We start from the raw sequence: 19,039 nt of genomic DNA on the forward strand, positions 1-19,039 counted from the left end.
TTAGGTTTGGCACCCTCACACCGGGCCGAAAGGACGGGCGTGAACTAATTACCTGGACTTCATGACCAATGCCTAGTTAGAGGCATTGGGGTTGGGCATTCACATCGTGTACATATAAGACCCCTTACATCTATTCAAGGTTGTTTGATACCTTGACATCATGACCAATGCCTAAATGGAGGCATTGGGGTTGGGCATTCACATCTAGTCGCCACATACGGTAATCGAGTAATAACAACATCAAAACAAATCGTTGAACTGTTTTATACACATATCTGGTAACAAAACACGTTAACAAACTTTGAACTCACCAGCGTCGTCTGACACACTTGTCTGCATGCTTGCAGGTCTGTATGCTTATATCATTTGGAACTTGCTGTCTGGGAGGCTGGAGTGGTCATGGGTCGAGATACAAGGAATCGCAATACAAGCTTAATGGTTTATATACACATGTTTTACGAAACACTTAACAAATGAATTATGCTTCCGCTGTATACAAGGAATGACATGTAACGCCTGTAACACTTTATGTTAATGAATGAAAGTTTTATTTAAATACATTTACGAGTTCAATGTGATTGGTGGCTTGGATCCTGGTATGTCACACGCCTCGCGAGGGTTTCCGCATGTGGTATTTTGGGGGTGTGACAGTTTGGTATCAGAGCCACTGGTTATAGTGAACTTGGTTTTAAAACGTTTTTATAAAACCGGACTATAACCGAACAACTCTGAAAACATGAATACGACCATGACACTCAGCTCCAGACTGCAAGGTTCGTCTCTCGTATAATCATTGTACTGCGTAACTAGTGAACACCTACATATGATATTGCATGTGATTGCACGATTAACACAACAATATGAACTTACGTATTACTTGCATGTGTTATATGATTGATAGGGTGGTATTTCCCTAAACTTTTGTGACTCACGTTTGTGAAGCTCTTTGTTTACTACTCGAGTTTGAGGAACTATTCGACGTGAGTTAGGAAGAGCTGAGATGAGCATGCAAATCACAATATTATTGTGGGTGCACACATAATAATAATGTGGGGTGCATGTGAGTCCCAGTGAGGCTTAACAAGTGAAAAATGGGTTCCGTTCTGTTATTTGATGGATGTGAAACGCAACAGTCTATAAGGGTCATAGCAGTGATTGTCTCTTACTTGAACGTGATCTCTTCACTCCACTCTAAATCCTTACGAATCTCGATGCTATCGGGTATTACCTGAGCGCCCATCTGAACGCCTAGCGAACTGGATAGAATGTTAGGTGCTTGTACGAACGTCCCTGAGTGGGATGTAGCAGCGTTGAATGTTTGGTCGATACCTTTTCCCCTCCTCTTCGTTGGTTGGAACTCAGCGTATTGGCGCCCTAGATCCCGAAGTGCGATCACTCCTGCAACACTCTCGCGACAGACCGTGTATTGCTCAAACAATCTGCAACACCGATAGACAAGAGGAGGAGTGTAGTACTTGACCGACCTTGGTATTTGGACGACCCTAATTACCGGAAACGGGCACCAGCGAATTGACTTCAATCAAATTCTTAACCCTAGTCAGCGACTCGTGGGAGTCAACTCTTACAAATCTATCGGGGCATAAGTGATGACAACAGATTATAGTATGGAACATGTGGCTACCAGCATAGTGAGTGGCACGTGGCATAGAATGTGCAAAGATGGACTTTGATGGTGAATGATCGTAGGGCTTCGTTTCAAGCAACGACATTGGAGGCAACAGTCGCGACAACAACAAGGTATTCGTGGTCACGGCCTACAGTATGGAAGATGGAAGTGCCTACGACATAGGATCGACCGTTGTTAAAATCGAAGACATCACACAACCAAGGGAATGATAACAGTACTGGAAATGCTCGTAACACAAAGGAAACAACATTGGAAATGATGCTCATTGAAGGGCATTTAGGATTGGCGTGGGCGACGCCATGATTCTAACAACACGGGAAATGATGCTCATGGTGGCCTACACGTTCTTGGTCACAAAACGCTTCGTCTTTGTTCTGCTTAACCTTGATGTTTCCTGAATCTGAACCTGCTGTGGGATCGGCTGACAGCAAGACAATTGAAACCTCATATGCTCATTGGGATGCAAAATCGACCTTTTGGGACAAGTGTTCGACATCGACCTTCCTTCTATTATTCTTGATGGTTACAACGCAGTAGTTAGTGTGGATTGGTTATCCAGGAATCACGCAAATATACCCTGTGAGGGGAAACTTTGTGTGGAGAATCGTTATTTGTTCTAAAGAATCAGAGTGGTGCAAAAGTTAGCATTATTTCCGCTATGAAGGCCAGAAGTGTCTACAGAGGGATTACTCCACTGTGTTAGCAACCGATACTGATGTTAAAGCTAAGGAAAAGAGGATCGAGGATCCAACAACTGTTCATGATTTGTTTCGGTGAGCTACTCGAGGAACTTTCAGGTTTACTTCCACAACTGTTAGATGGATTCTCAGTTTGATCCCGTGCCAGAGGCAGCCATGATTCTTCGTACCTCTTACAGTCTTGCGCTAGGAGGGTCGCAAGAACTGTCAAATCAACTACAGGAACTGTGGGGCAGGAGTTTCGTAGGATCTTGCTCAAGAACCATTTTGTTAGAAACTGATCGACACCAAAGATCCCTTCGAGGATACAGCAATTTCTTGGTCTCACTAGATACTATCGCAGATTCATCACAGGATTTTCGAAGATCGCGCAACTCTAACCTCTTTAGCACAGCAAGGTGCTCTGTATCCGTGTGAGACAAAACAGGAGGACATCTTTTCAGTTTCTGAATTCCAACTCTGCAACGCACTGAGCATCGCTTCTATCCGAATCAGAGTCTCAGTTACACACCGACGCAACACGCAGAACGTCATGATCTACTCGGTGGATTTACGAAAAGATTTGCATGCGTCACAACCTACGGTGGAAGTCCTGGTCTTTGGATTTAAGCTGGAGGCATTACTTGGACGGTACCGAATGCACTACTTAGACCGATCACAAGGGCCCCCCGTGTACCTTTGTTTCGGAGGAGCAAAACAGGTAATAGCATCGCCGGATGGAACCTTTGAATGCTTACCACTGCGAAACCCGAATGAGCACGAGCTTTATAGGTCACTATCGACTCTAACTTACCTGATCAGACACGCTCTTTTCAAACTGAAGAACTAAAGGAAGAGAATTTTCAAGTTAAACCCATGCAGGGCATGGAGAAGCAACTTTTGGCAGGTCGGACGATATTCGCTACCTCATGGAACAAGTGTAGATCTCATTATATACGGCAACTGTAGGGAATTATGTTGACCAATGCCCATCGGCCTCGATATTCTAGTCATCTGGGTTGGATGAGAGATATTAGGATCTATAAACCTTAAACTGGTGGTCGAGCATGAAGGCCCACCTAGCTATGTATGTAAATGATGGTTGACTTGTGGGAAAGTCAAGGTGAAGTATCAGCAACCAGCAACACCCATATGGAAATGAGAACATATTGCTAGGAAATTTGTCGATAGTCTACTTACAACTCGAACGGAAACAATATCACTAGGGTGATCGTTGATTGTCTCTCACAACCGGCGCACTTTCTTGCAATCAAGTAAACTGATGAGTTCCATAGCTTGTGAATATTCCTCTGAGAGAGGCGGTTCTTAGGCATGAGGTGCCAACTCCTATTACCTCTGGTTGTGATCTGGATTTATACCCGATTTCCGGCAAGCAACACGCAACACATTTGGCTCACGTCTAGGCATGAACATTATTCATCACCGTAGGACAAACAGTCAGAGTAAACCAACCATCTTGTCACTAGAAGACATGCTGCGAGCATGTGTGTGTGATTGGCTTTAGTAAGAGTTAGAAGGACATTTACCTTTGGTTAAGTTCTACTACAGCAGTTACCATTCAAGTATTTAGACAGCTCGGTTTGACGGCAACGCGTGATTGTCTGAAAAGCTGATAAGCTTAGGAACACTGGGAGTTCGCTGTAGGTGAACATGTCATAAACAAAAGTCTCACCCTGGGAGGGTGCGGTACGCTATAGACAACGTGGTAAACTTAGCTCACGATGCGTTGAGGCATTCGAATTTATGGAACGAATCGGTGACATGGCTCACAAACTCGCGATGATGTTTAGACCTTAGATCTAAGGCAGTGTTTGTCCGATGAAACACTTGTAGTACCTTTACCAGAGACTAAGGTTAACTGACCAGTTGTAGTTGTCGGGGAACCTATCGAAATCATGGACCAAGAAGTTAAGGTTAGTTGACATAGCCAAAGTCCGGTCGTAAGAGTTTATTGGAACTCAGTTTGGCGACCGAAGTCCTTGTGGGAACGTACTAATTAAAGGGAGCTTTAGTATCCAATTGTTCGAACGGTTGAGTCAACCCCTGATATCATTGAGGAATTTCGGGACGAAATTCCCTTTCAAGTTGGGGATGATGTGGTACCCGAGGAAAATCCACGGTCATCCTAATCTTATCCTGATCTGATACTTCATCGCTTTTGGATTACTTATCAAATTTCGGGACTAAATTTCTTTCAAGTTGGGGATGATGTGACAACCCGGGTCTTCAAGATCCTCCCTTGACACCTTACTTATAATTGTTTGTGTTGTAATTGACGCATACTTGATGGACTGTTGAACTGTCATGATATAGTGTTGTTTGTGAATAGTTGGGCCAATTCAACTTTTATAAACGGCGGACAACTTTTGTATTGCTTAATTCCTATTGGACCGTAAATGGTAGTGGGTTGACACCTATCATCAATTAAAGAATCATATGGCCGCTGAATATTAAGGATGACATACTGATATACCATGTGACAATCTTAGCCGACAACATGGATTGTTGGTTCATTTTATTGGGCCGATATCTTGTCCAGTTGTTATTGTTAAGCCGACAAACAACATAGTTGATTGGGCCACGAGAATACCTGTCAGCAATGCAAGCTGGCCCCATCCATGAACAATTCTTAAGGTCTATATATATCAGCCCATGTGCAGCCCACCTAATCCCATGTTGCATAAATCAAATATCAATCATGTCACGTGAAGTTGGGTTCAACTTTTGATATGTCATTTGCAACCCATGTGCTGAGAATTAATGAGGCCCATTATTCGATATCCATATCAAATCTCGGTCCAGTCAGATCTCATGTGTTCTAATGCATAACACATTGTAAACCTCAAGTTTCCCTAGACATGTGACGGCAGTAACAGACCCCCCCCCCCCTCGAGACACCATCAAATTGGATCAAGTAATCGGTTAGTAAACGCATGCTTATGATAATCTCTATTTTATGATCTTGTATATGCGTAATCATGATTTAGCAAATTATACATGTATGTTTATGTTATGTCCTGGTATGACTGGAACGATGTTATGCGTTGTTATGAGCATGGAATCGTTGAATGTTTAAGTATACATATATGTGTCTACTGATTGTTGGTTGTGTTTATATATTTTGTAGAATGAACTAGGGCTGCTTTAACGTATTGAAAACAATATATTGATCATGTGATAAAGGTGTCGGGTGCGGTTAAATGGCTAGATTATAAGGTCACGAGTTGATCAGATTCATGGTAAATAATCTAGTGAACCAAACTACAAATCAGTCACTCAATGATGGATATATACAACACTGTTTGGCTTGAATTAGGAATAATGATGACGCGATGATGTAGTGAGTTGTAACGAATGATAAAACGGTGGCGTATGCTACCGACACGAGGACGAACATTTAACTATAGGATCCGGTTGAATTTGTAGGTTATCATGATGTTGTGAATTAACGAAACTGTGTGTCCATTGTCTGGGCGTCACATAGGTACGGTTCAATTGGTAATTACACCTTAACAATTCATTAGCGAGTAGGATATCCTGTTACGTAATTCGGATTGCTAGATTTCACAAAATTGCATCACTGTTAAAATAAGGGATACTAGTTAGTGGGTGTTGGGCCGGTTAATTGGAAGTCATGAACATGAAATTCATTTAGTTTTACATCACAATCTGGGCCGAATACTTGACCGGTTGCACACATGATTAGTTGGGCTGTCATTTGCTAAATGAATTGCTGGCCCTATTGGACTGAACCATCTGTGATTGGGCCGCACCCCTAGTCCTTGCTTGGCCATACTGTTTGAATGATAACCATGAATTAGTCCAGCACACGCTAGTTGTGTCGGATGTTTATGGGTTAGGAACATAATGATTTCGATTATACCCCCCCTGACCCAACATACACACAGGTAGCATTGGGTTGCTTAACCAGTTGAGCCCGGATGGTTTTATGAAAGATGTTGTGTAACTGTGGACCCTACGTTTGTTCGTTAAAGTGTTATATGTTATAGAGTATGGTTCGTTAGAGGTTGCTTACTAAACTGCCATTGACGGTTATATGAATTCCCAAGTTGCATGATGATATGTGTTTTACTTGTTCATTACTTGCATAATGTGATACGTGGTTTATGTGTACACGGAACTAACTATCACCTGGTAACCATATTAGGATTTGGTTGACCAACTGTAAACAAGTAATTAATCATACCGAGCAAACCAAGGTGAGTTCACTGCACTTTTCTAAGCATGCGTCCTGGTGGTTTGGGACATCTGGTAAACGTTTCTAAAGGGAATACTGGGTAAATTGTTTATTTGGGATGTTGGTTATTGAACAAAGTATATATCATGTAAGACCCCATACATCTACCGTGTTGCTGAAGAAGCAACGAGGTATTTAGTTGATAGCGCTATTAGGTTTGGCACCCTCACACCGGGCCGAAAGGACGGGCGTGAACTAATTACCTGGACTTCATGACCAATGCCTAGTTAGAGGCATTGGGGTTGGGCATTCGCATCGTGTATATATAAGACCCCTTACATCTATTCAAGGTTGTTTGATACCTTGACATCATGACCAATGCCTAAATGGAGGCATTGGGGTTGGGCATTCACATCTAGTCGCCACATACGGTAATCGAGTAATAACAACATCAAAACAAATCGTTGAACTGTTTTATACACATATCTGGTAACAAAACACGTTAACAAACTTTGAACTCACCAGCGTCGTCTGACACACTTGTCTGCATGCTTGCAGGTCTGTATGCTTATATCATTTGGAACTTGCTGTCTGGGAGGCTGGAGTGGTCATGGGTCGAGATACAAGGAATCGCAATACAAGCTTAATGGTTTATATACACATGTTTTACGAAACACTTAACAAATGAATTATGCTTCCGCTGTATACAAGGAATGACATGTAACGCCTGTAACACTTTATGTTAATGAATGAAAGTTTTATTTAAATACATTTACGAGTTCAATGTGATTGGTGGCTTGGATCCTGGTATGTCACACGCCTCGCGAGGGTTTCCGCCTGTGGTATTTTGGGGGTGTGACACCATTGAAGCCACTCAACTCGACTCTATTGAAGAAGTTTACCGTCTGGCAGCAAGTTTAAACAACAACCGTGTTTGTGATAAGCAGCTTGGAAACTCTGCTCCGTCGAAACCTGCTAATCAGATTACCCAGCAGCCATGTGGTAGCAAGAACAAGAAACGAAAGTCTTAGGGTTCTGGCTGCAACGCAATTGTTCCTGCGGCAAATGCAAACCCTACGGGCAATGCTATCATGCCTACTGCTGCTAACCCTCCTACTCCAGAGAACATCAAGAAGTTGTACACTAGGGTTCATCCCAAGTGTGCCACTTGCAACTATCATCACCCTGCCAACTCTGCTTGTCGTCTGTGTACCAACTACAATCGCTATGGTCACACAACACCTTACTCTCGACAAGCCAATTAAGTCCAGCCAGCACCGCCAGCTTAGGAAGCTCAACCAGTCCAGCAGAATCCCAGACCAACAAACAATGTGAAAGCATGCTACAAGTGTGGAGACACTACTCATCTTCATCCCTAGTGTCCCAGCTGAATCAGGAGCAACAACAAGGCGGTCGAGGACGAGCGTTCAACATCAAGGCCAATCAGGCACATAATGACAATGACGTCGTTAATGGTACATTTCTCGTCAATAATCTTTACGCTTCGATAGTATTTTATACTGGTGCCGACAGAAGCTTTGTGTCCGTAGAATTTGAATCTTTGTTAAACTGTGCATGCTCTAAACTACCTAAGTCGTTCTTTGTTGAGATTGTCGATGGTAAGTCTATCCTAGTTGATTCTATTCTCCGTGATTGTTCCCTGACTCTTAACGATCACGTTTTTTACTATTGACCTCATACCCATGCAATTGGGTAGTTTCGATATCACAATTGACATGGATTGGTTGCATAAGAACCATGTTGAGATCGCTTGCCACGAGAAGTATGTTCGTTTACCTCTCCCATCTGGTGACACCTTGCACGTCTATGGGGACCGGCCCTTCTAGAGGACTGAAGTTGATGTCATGCACTCAAGTGAACAAATGCTTGCGTAAGCATACTTTGCCTTCTTGGCCTACATAGTGGAACAAAATGGCAAGGGAAAGAGCGTAAGTGATGTTCCAATAGTGTGTGATTTCCCTGGTGTCTTTCCTGAAGATCTTCCTGGTCTTCTAACTCCTCGATCTGTTGACTTTCGTATTGACCTTATACCTGGTTCGACTCCTGTTGCTAAAACTCCTTACCGACTTGCACCCTTTGAGATGCAGGAATTATCTAGTTAACTACAGGAACTGTCACACCCCAAAATACGTCGCAGCGGCATATAAAACATAGTGGTGACCGAAGCTGGTGCCCATTTCTATCTTGATGTTTGATGCATTTAATTATTGGACATATTAACTTAATTAAAACATAAGTTTTTAAGCATGACGTCCCATAACATGACACAACCACGACATAGTTAAATTGTCTTTGATCCTTACGGATCTTATTACATTTGTCCCAGAAAATTTTAAAGTTAGTCCAACGTATTTAAGTGACAAAACATGCATCAACAACCACAAGATACGCTATAATTCCCAAAGCCGAACTCAAGTACCTGTAAAACACGTTAAAATCAAGTGTCAACACAAAGGAAGGTGAGTTCACTTTTTCACATACAAACAAATTATCTCAAAGGAAAACTTTCTGATTATGTGTTTATTTGAAAACTTCCATATAAATTTTAGAAAGTCCAATTTTTACTTCCTTAATAAAATCCATGGGTCCTTCCGTCGTGGTTCACCCACCCGACAATAACATTCTGACCCAGGTTTTGTATATTAAATTATTGCGTCAATTTTCAGACTCGTAATGTTAGCTAGACAATACAAACTATATATTAACCATGCAGGGATAATCAAAGCTAGACAATAATTAGAATATCAATTCGTTGTTTGACTTAACTTGGAGCGACCGGTCACGACGGGGTTGTCAACCCGATAGATCTACCAACAATTCCTCGCGTGCAATACTTAAATGATTAAACGACATCATGGGCGCAGGGTTCTCTTCGAGAACAATATGATATCTGCCTCACGGACAATATATATCCTACTAATATGACAATTTAATACAAGATGTTGTACGAATCCCCTAATATCCCCATCGAAATGTAAGCGTATGCCGATACTTACTCTCTTGAGATCAAGCAAATTCGTTCCAACTACACGGTCGTTTTCCCCCAAACACCGTGCATAACCCTGTTTCCACCCGAAACATATTATTCTCCAAAACCATTGCTTCTCGAAATATATATAATTTATCCAAAAAACTATATATTTTCAACGAAAATATATAATTTATATCAAAAGGTATGTTTTATTTCAAAAACATTATTAAACCCTTTTAGGCATGTTCGACCCCCAAAATATATATAAAACAGTAAAAAGAGGGGTTTAGTGACACTCACCTTTGGGTGCGTATTTTAAATAGCGCAATCCCAGAGATTAATTTCTACACGTCCTATTACATATATAGGAACGATTTTAAATCAATATACATAAAACAAAAGTCCTAAGTTTCTCCGTTTCTTAGAATTATCACATAACTTTGAGATTTTCTCGAAAAGTTGTCATTTTTTATTATGTTGGCACGTTAATATATATATGAGCCCATATATATATATATATATATATATATATATATATATATATATATATATATATATATATATATATATATATATATATATGATTTTGCGACTTGAATGATTTTATTGGTGACCATTATTGTGTAAATCCGTTAACTCTCCTGTTTATACGTAATATATCTACGATTTGCGCGTCGTAATATATATACATAAACGTTCACATAAGTTAACACCGAAACACGCGAAGTCTTGTTAACTTATCTATTTTATCATTTTTAAAGCAAATATACATAAAATATCTTGTATGTATCAAATTTCATGCTCGACAAACAAGTTCACGTTTAACGCAATTTTTACCGTTTCTACCGCACAAAACGTACAAGTATTCATGAATAATCTAAATTTTCCGATATCATGTTAAAACTTGACATATTTTCACATTCACATGATTAAATCACATAACACATCTTAACACACAAGGTTCACCCAAAATTTACCCATACTAGTGTTCATTGAAAAATGCGTATTTTAGCGATTCGGTAACATTTTCGGGCGTCGGAAGTCACGTATGATCAACCAAACACCAAGTAAACTTAAAATTAGTTAACATAGTTATTGTTAAACTAAAAATATCAGTTTACTTACTGGTCTAAATCAGTTTTATAAAAAGTATCACTCGAATCATATTTTACTGATTCGGTAACATTTTCTATAATCATCCTAACTCGAAATGACTTGATATTTTAACACAATACATGTTATTTACTTATTAAAATGATGGTAATAATCAGATTAGTGCAGTTTTTGTGTAGGTCACATAAATCATGCGATTTCACGTATTTTACAACTTATAAAGAACCAAGTACAACATGCAAAGCTAATAAACTTTATGACAAAGTTTTATATTATTTAACACATCAAAATAATCATATTTTAGTGTTTATAATCTGATTAAAACTCATTTTTATCAAATCATGCTTAAATCATTATTTCATGACCACCAATCATCATGCATGTCCAAGTAAACGCATCTAATGCATCCATATAACATCATCATCATCATGCATGATCTAATTTATATCCATCATGCATTTAACTCAAATTCAAACATTCAAGAACATTCTATTCTTCCTATGATCATTATCAAATCATCACTTTTCACATAAACTCATTTCAAATTAAAAAGCTTCCATATGACACCTTTTAAACATGCATGCATTCATCTTTTTGATTTTTATCAATCAAGAACATCAAGAAAATTAAAACTCAAACTCCATACATATATATATACACACACGGCCACGCATATACATACAAGTTCATCCATTTTATTGTTTTTTAAAAACCCATTTGTTTTAGTTTTCAAGTTTATGTTTAGATCCAAGAACAAGAGAAACTTTTACTATCATCTTCTCCATAAAAATAATCAAGAACATTTTTAAAAGATTAGTTTTTATACCTTCAAGATTCAAGTGGGTTTTGACATGATTTTTGATGTTTGAAAGCTTGTTTCACCAAGAAACCTTCTTTTGGATCCTTAGAACACCTTGAAACCTTCTTGGATTTAACTTTAATCTTCATGAACAAGTCAAAATTTTTGAAATGGATGAGCTAGGAGGGGTGTTCAGCTGAATAGTTACGAGAGAGAGAGAAGGATTTGATTGTGATCTTGTTTATTGAATTTTTGAAAGTTGTTAGAAGTATTAGAAGGGAACACAATCATGGTACCTATTTTTCACCCAATACTGGAAGAGAGAGGGGCCTTGCATGGCTGCCAACTCTTCTCCACCTCACACATATATACGAACACACACATACATATACATATATATAGACAAAAACTTGTATTTTACTGGATACCGGGTATTTTATCTAGCGTTTTAATCCCGTTTTAACGTATTTTAAATTATTTTTAACGCTCTATAGAAATAAAACTGCTAAAATATTACTAAACAATATTTTATTTGCCTGGACTGGCTATGTTGTCGGTATTTGGAAGTATGCGCGCTGTGCTACGCGGTACGCACTTAAAATCGCAAAAATAGGGATTTAAGTGTTTTTATTTATTTTTATCATTCTATAGTGATAAACTCATCAAATTATTACTAAAATGATTTTCAGTTGCCTTGATAGGCTGTGTTGGCAGTATTTTGTCGGTGTACGCGCTGCATCGCGCGGTTCACGCTTAAACTCGAAAAATAGAGTTTCTTAGCGTTCTAATTTATTTTCCTCACGAATATGATTTAAATTATTATTCTAATCATAACAGACTATTTTTAGGATTTTAACACTGATCGGGTGGTCACCGGTGTTCGTTCCGCATTTTATCCGTTACACGATAAGCGTTTATCTTATCGTTGCCAACATAATTTTTACCAAGGTTTAAATTTACCAACTCATTAAATTTCACAAATAAACATCATAACCAGTCAAATACAGCCCTCTTACCTATTCACAACATGTGTTACGATTGTATGGTACGGCCTGAAAAGCCGGGTGTCACTGTCTCCCCCTGTTTAGGAAATTTCGTCCCCGAAATTTTACTCCACAAGTTTTGTTTTCGCACTAAGTGGAAACAGTAAAAACAAGCTTGATGAATATGGTCTTGTAGTTTCTGCGGGAAACTTTGATTCTTACAAAGAATCTTCATAGACCTATATTACACACATCCTCAATTCCTAATCTCACGTCTCACGCTCTCCACCCTTTCCAAGGTTCAACATTTACAAGCACTTAATCAAGAAAATTAAGTCAAAAATTCCACCAATTCGGGTTATACATACGTATTTTTACATATACATTACCCCGTACCTGAGGTAGTCTGAGTTTACACACAGTTGATCCAACTCGAGATGAGCTCTTGAAAGAATCAAATCTCATAAACTTTTTCTCTTTCCTTCTTGCATTCATTTCAGATATCCACAAATTACACAATCAATAAATCACATACACGACTAGAATGATGTAATCTCTTGTCCAGTTATTAACATAACTCTTCTAGCTATACGTACTGCTTCTACAATACTTTGATAAACTTCCATTTATCTTCCAAATAGATCTCTACAAGAACAAAATCCGTGTATTATCCATTATACACTTTCTCAAACTGGACCAAACGATAGTTCATGTACACTACTCAATCTTTATGGTAGCTTGAGCCTATAAGCGACTGATCCAACTCAAGATGGGCTCTTGAAAGGACCTAATCATTGTGGCTCGGCTCTTTCTTTTCTCTGCTAAACCTAATAACATCTCTGCAAGATAACTCCTTTAACAGAACCAAATCTTCAATTTGGAATCGCAATAGTTCCTTCAGTTGTCCATGTAATCCTTCTGTTGATCATTGGCGACTTTTAACCTTCCCTCGATCCAGGCAAATCCTGTCACTGGTTTCCTAGATAAACTACGGTCTGGTTAATTGTCCTTTGTCATATTAGCTCAACAAAGTGGCGATCAACAATTCCATCCATACAAGGCTTCAAACTGAGCAACTTAGATACTAGCGTGATAACTATTATTGTAGGATAACTCTGTCAAAGGCATGTGAGTATCCTAACTTTCTTCGAAATCCATCGTACACGCTTTCAACATTTCCTCCAAAGGTTTGAAAAGCTTCTTCCAACTTTTCTGTCCAATAAATCCCCTTTTTCCTTTTGGGGTTATTAGAGTCGAAGACTGCACTAATTAGAGAAATTCTTAATAAATCTCCGGTAGCATCCAACAAGTCCTATGAATTGTCGTACTTCCGACGGGGTCTTTGGTGCTCCTCATCATTTGATTGCTCCAATCTTAGACTGATCTACATGCATACTTTCCTCCTCCTCACCAACTCCATGGTTATCTTCAAACGTTACTCATTATTCTCTTAGATTCGTGAATAGGCAAGCATGTCGTCAGTGAATATTATCACGAATTTATCCGATTAGGGTTTCCGTATCCTATCCATAAGATCCATGAATATAAATGGCACATTAATTTAGTCAAAAGGCATGACTAATAATTCGTAATGGCCATTTCGTGTTTGAAAAGCAGTCCTCGAAATATCTTCGTCAGCAACCTTCAACTGATGATATCCTAATCGTAGATCGATCTTCGTGTAGCAGCTGAGTCCCGGTAGCTCGATTGAACAAATCATAAATTCTCGGTAAAAGGGTACCGATTCTTGATAGTCAACTTGTTCAGTTTTCTGAAATCATCACATAACCTGAAGGATCCATCCTTCTTTCTCTCAACAAAACAGATGCGCCTCAAAGCGAAATGCTTGATCGAATGAAACCCTTGTCCAATAGATCTTGAAACTAACTCGACATTTCTATCATCTCAGACAGTGCTTAATCTATAAGGAGATTGTGCAATTGAGTGCAGCACCGTGTGCCAGACCGATTCGAAATTCGATCTGTCTCACAGGGGAAAATCCAGGTAAGTCTTTTTAGGAAAACTTCTGGATAATTGCAAACAATAGGAATCTCTCTGATATTCCTACATTTGGCCTTCATATCCACCACGTTAACGAGAACGCAGGATAGCCTTTCGTAACAGCTTGAACATCTTCATAATACTGACGTTACTTAACACTCAACACTCAACACTCGACACTCGACTCGGTCGGTCTCCGTGAACAACTACCGCTTCACCATCATCAAAACGAGGTATCCTTGCTTGCTTCTCCGAGCAAATATTCCTAGATTGTCCTTGGATAGCCAATCCATTCCCACAACTACATCAAAGCTCCCCAACTCCACTGGAAATAAACCAACACTAGAACTATGATCTCCTACCTAATTACTACAACCGCGAACGACCTCGCTAGTTTCTATCAACTTACCAATTTCTAGTTCTATCGGGCACTTTACACTCAGCTTACTTGTAGGTGAACAGAAAAATGGTTCAAAGTTTTTCGAACAAAACTCGAGTCAGCTTTGGTATTAAAAGTATGAACATAGATTGGTTTTTGATTCGAAACATACCAATAACAGTAGCAGGATTCTCACGTGCCTTCCCAGCACTCGCCTCGACGGCTTTATCCATAGCATCTTGTCGTTTCGGTTTCGGGCAATCTCTTTTGTAGTGTCCTTGTTCACCACACACAAAGCATCCCTCTAGCTTCGCTCCCTCCGATGTACTCTTAGCATAGCACTTACGAGTTATATGTCCAGTCCGACCACATCTGGCACACTTTCTCCGCTCATCCTCGTGAGTCTTCCTCTCAGAACCACCCCTGCCATCCCTGGCATTATCCTTTCAAAAACTACTAGATTTAACCACATAAACTTTGCCCGAACTGCGTTTCTCAACACACTTCTCATCGGTATCTCTTCTCAAACTCTCAGATTTTCGCTTTTGCGAATCCCCAGATCTAGGCTCGGAATGCGGAATTATTTGAATAGTCGACCCATTGTGACGGCCCGACATCACGCATACCGTTGCCACGTCATTGCATAAGGTATCATTAAATGATCTTGGGTTACAACCCTGGATTGTTTTATGTGTACATCTATGTACTGTTCACAAAGTTAATGAAAATCAGAATTACACTCTGATTATATTATAACACAAGAACTACTAAAACTTTCCGATCATTATATCACCTGAAGGGTTTCCGATCTGTGTCCCACCAAAAACATGCCCATGAGCATCACTCCACGTTCCTGGCCATTATTTTGGTTAGCATCGTGCGGTTCCACGGCAGTATTAACGTTTTGGGCTATGAGTTGTGCCAACTCTTTCGGGGTAATAGGTAGTCCAGAACCCTGTCTCGCTTTTGGCGGCATTTCGTAGTTTCTATTATTACAACATAATATCAACATAAGACGATATCCAAAATAATATAATCATTAAACGTTAGTGGACCAAACATGGCGCATGTATAATATCCACATATTAATGAGAACTATTTTTAAGCCTAAAGGAACTCATTCGATATTTATACCAGAAATTTACAAAACTTGTTTTTAGTACTAAGACTAATCAAAATTCAGCGTGTCTACATCAACACCCGCAACAAGTTTATATGAAATTTCCTCCTAAATATCTGAAAATTTGACATGCAAGCCATAAATAGGGTTCATCAAATGAGACATACAAAACAAACAACAGATACAACCAAAAACTAATGCTTCAATCCCTGGAAGTCCAACATCTTCCTAACAAGCTCTTCTAGCTCATCACAACAGTCCATATGTCCCTCTAAGTGCTTCATCGTCTCCATGCCTCCGCGTAACGTGGCGAACTGACGATCACAGTGAGAGCGATTGACCCAAACCCCTTTCTGCCTCTTCAAAGTGGACACTGTCTCAACTCTCGAAGTCGATGCGATCTCTCTAATGGGTCGAGTCCTCTTCCTACGACGAGTGTAGACTAAAAGAGGTGTAGCAAAACACGTGACTCGAATAGCAGAACAAACGATTCTGTAACGACGGGCGAAAGAATCTCAAGTGTAGGCTCGACAGTATCAGTGAGCAGAACTACTAATGGCTCTATAGGCCGAGACGTGACATATCGTAACCGTACAAAGTAAGTGTGTGATCAATACGGATTACACACAATGCCCCAAATAAACAGAAAATCATGTATGCACGTAATCACATAAGGGTTTCATACATGATAAAATTTCCATGTTTATTTAAAATTCTTGATTTCGAGAATTTTGGACTTTACATCTCAAAATTCTTCGGTTGAAGTCTAGTGTTTTCCTCCGAAAACATCTAGTTCGCTAACAACCATTGGCTCTGATACCAACTTCTGTCACACCCCAAAATACATCGCAGCGGAATATAAAACATAGTGGTGACGGAAGCTGGTGCCCATTTTTATCTTGATGTTTGATGCATTTAATTGTTGGACATATTAACTTAATTAAAACATAAGTTTTTAAGCATGACGTCCCATAACATGACACAACCACGACATAGTTAAATTATCTTTGATCCTTACGGATCTTATTACATTTGTCCCAGAAAATTTTAAAGTTAGTCCAACGTATTTAAGTGACAAAACATGCATCAATAACCACAAGATACGCCATAATTCCCAAAGCCGAACTCAAGTGCCTGTAGAACACGTTAAAATCAAGTGTCAACACAAAGGAAGTTGAGTTCACTTATTCACATACAAACAAATCATCTCAAATGAAAACTTTATGATTATGTGTTTATTTGGAAACATCCATATAAATTTTAGAAAGTCCATTTTTACTTCCTTAATAAAATCCATGGGTCCTTCCGTCGCGATTCACCCACCCGACAATAACATTCTGACCCAGGTTTTGTATATTAAATTATAGCGTCAATTTTCAGACTCGTAATGTTAGCTAGACAATACGAACTATATATTAACCATGCAGGGATAATCAAAGCTAGACAATAATTAGAATATCAATTCGTCATTTGACTTGACTCGGAGCGACCAGTCACGACGGGGTTGTCAACCCGATAGATCTACCAACAATTTCTCGCATGCAATACTTGAATGATTAAACGACATCATGGGCACAGGGTTCTCTTCGAGAACAATATGATGTCTGCCTCACGTACAATATATATATATATATATAATACTAATATGACAATTTAATACACGATGTTGTACGAATCCCCTAAAATCCCCATCGAAATGTAAGCCTATGCCGATACTTACTCTTTTGAGATCAAGCAAATTCGTTCCAACTACACGGTCGTTTTCCCCCAAACACCGTGCATAACCCTGTTTCCACCCGAAACATATTTATTCTCCAAATCCATTTCATCCCGAAATATATATAATTTATATCAAAAGGTATGTTTTATTTCATAAACATTATTAAACCCTTTTACACGTGTTCTACCCCCAAAATATATATAAAACAGTAAAAAGAGGGGTTTAGTGACACTCACGTTTGGGTGTGTATTTTAAATAGCGCAATCCCAGAGATTGATTTCTACACGTCCTATTATATATATAGGAACGATTTTAAATCAATATACATAACACAAAAGTCCTAAGTTTCTCCGTTTCTTAGAATTATCACATAACTTTGAGATTTTCTCGAAAAGTTATCATTTTTTATTATGTTGACCCGTTAATATATATATATGGGTCCACATATATATATATATATATATATATATATATATATATATATATATATATATATATATATATATATATATATATATATATGATTTTGCGACTTCAACGATTTTATTGGTGACCATTATTGTGTAAATCCATTAACTCTCCCATTTATATGCAATATATCTATGATTTGCGCGTCGTAATATATATACATAAACGTTCACATAATTTAACACCGAAACACGCAAAATCTTATTAACTTATCTATTTTGTCATTTTTAAAGCAAATATACATATAATGTCTTATATGTATCAAATTTCATGCTCGACAAACAAGTTCCACGTTTAACGCAATTTTTACCGTTTCTACCGCACAAAACGTACAAGTATTCATGCATAATCTAAATTTTCCGATATCATGTTAATACTTGAATATTTTCACATTCACATGAGTAAATCACATAACACATCTTAACACACAAGGTTCACCCAAAATTTACCCATACTAGTATTCATTGAAAAATGCGTATTTTAGCGATTCGGTAACATTTTCGGGCGTCGGAAGTCACGTATGATCAACCAAACACCAAGTAAACTTAAAATTAGTTAAAATACTTATTTTTAAACTAAAAATATCAGTTTACTTACTGATCTAAATCAGTTTTATAAAAAATATCACTCGAAAAGCCGATTTTTGACCGTTTTAACGCATAGTTTTGCGTTAAACTTTTCTATAATCATCCTAACTCGAAATGACTTGATATTTTAACACAATACATGTTACTTATTGATTAAAATGATGGTTATAATCAGATTAGTGCAGTTTTTGTGTAAGTCACATAAATCATGCGATTTCACGTATTTTACAACTTATAAAGCACCAAGTACAACATGCAAAGCTAATAAACTTTATGACAAAGTTTTATATTATTTAACACGTCAAAATAATCATATTTTAGTGTTTATAATCT

Source organism: Helianthus annuus, chromosome 4, assembly GCF_002127325.2.
Source record: "Helianthus annuus cultivar XRQ/B chromosome 4, HanXRQr2.0-SUNRISE, whole genome shotgun sequence".
NCBI lineage: Eukaryota > Viridiplantae > Streptophyta > Magnoliopsida > Asterales > Asteraceae > Helianthus > Helianthus annuus.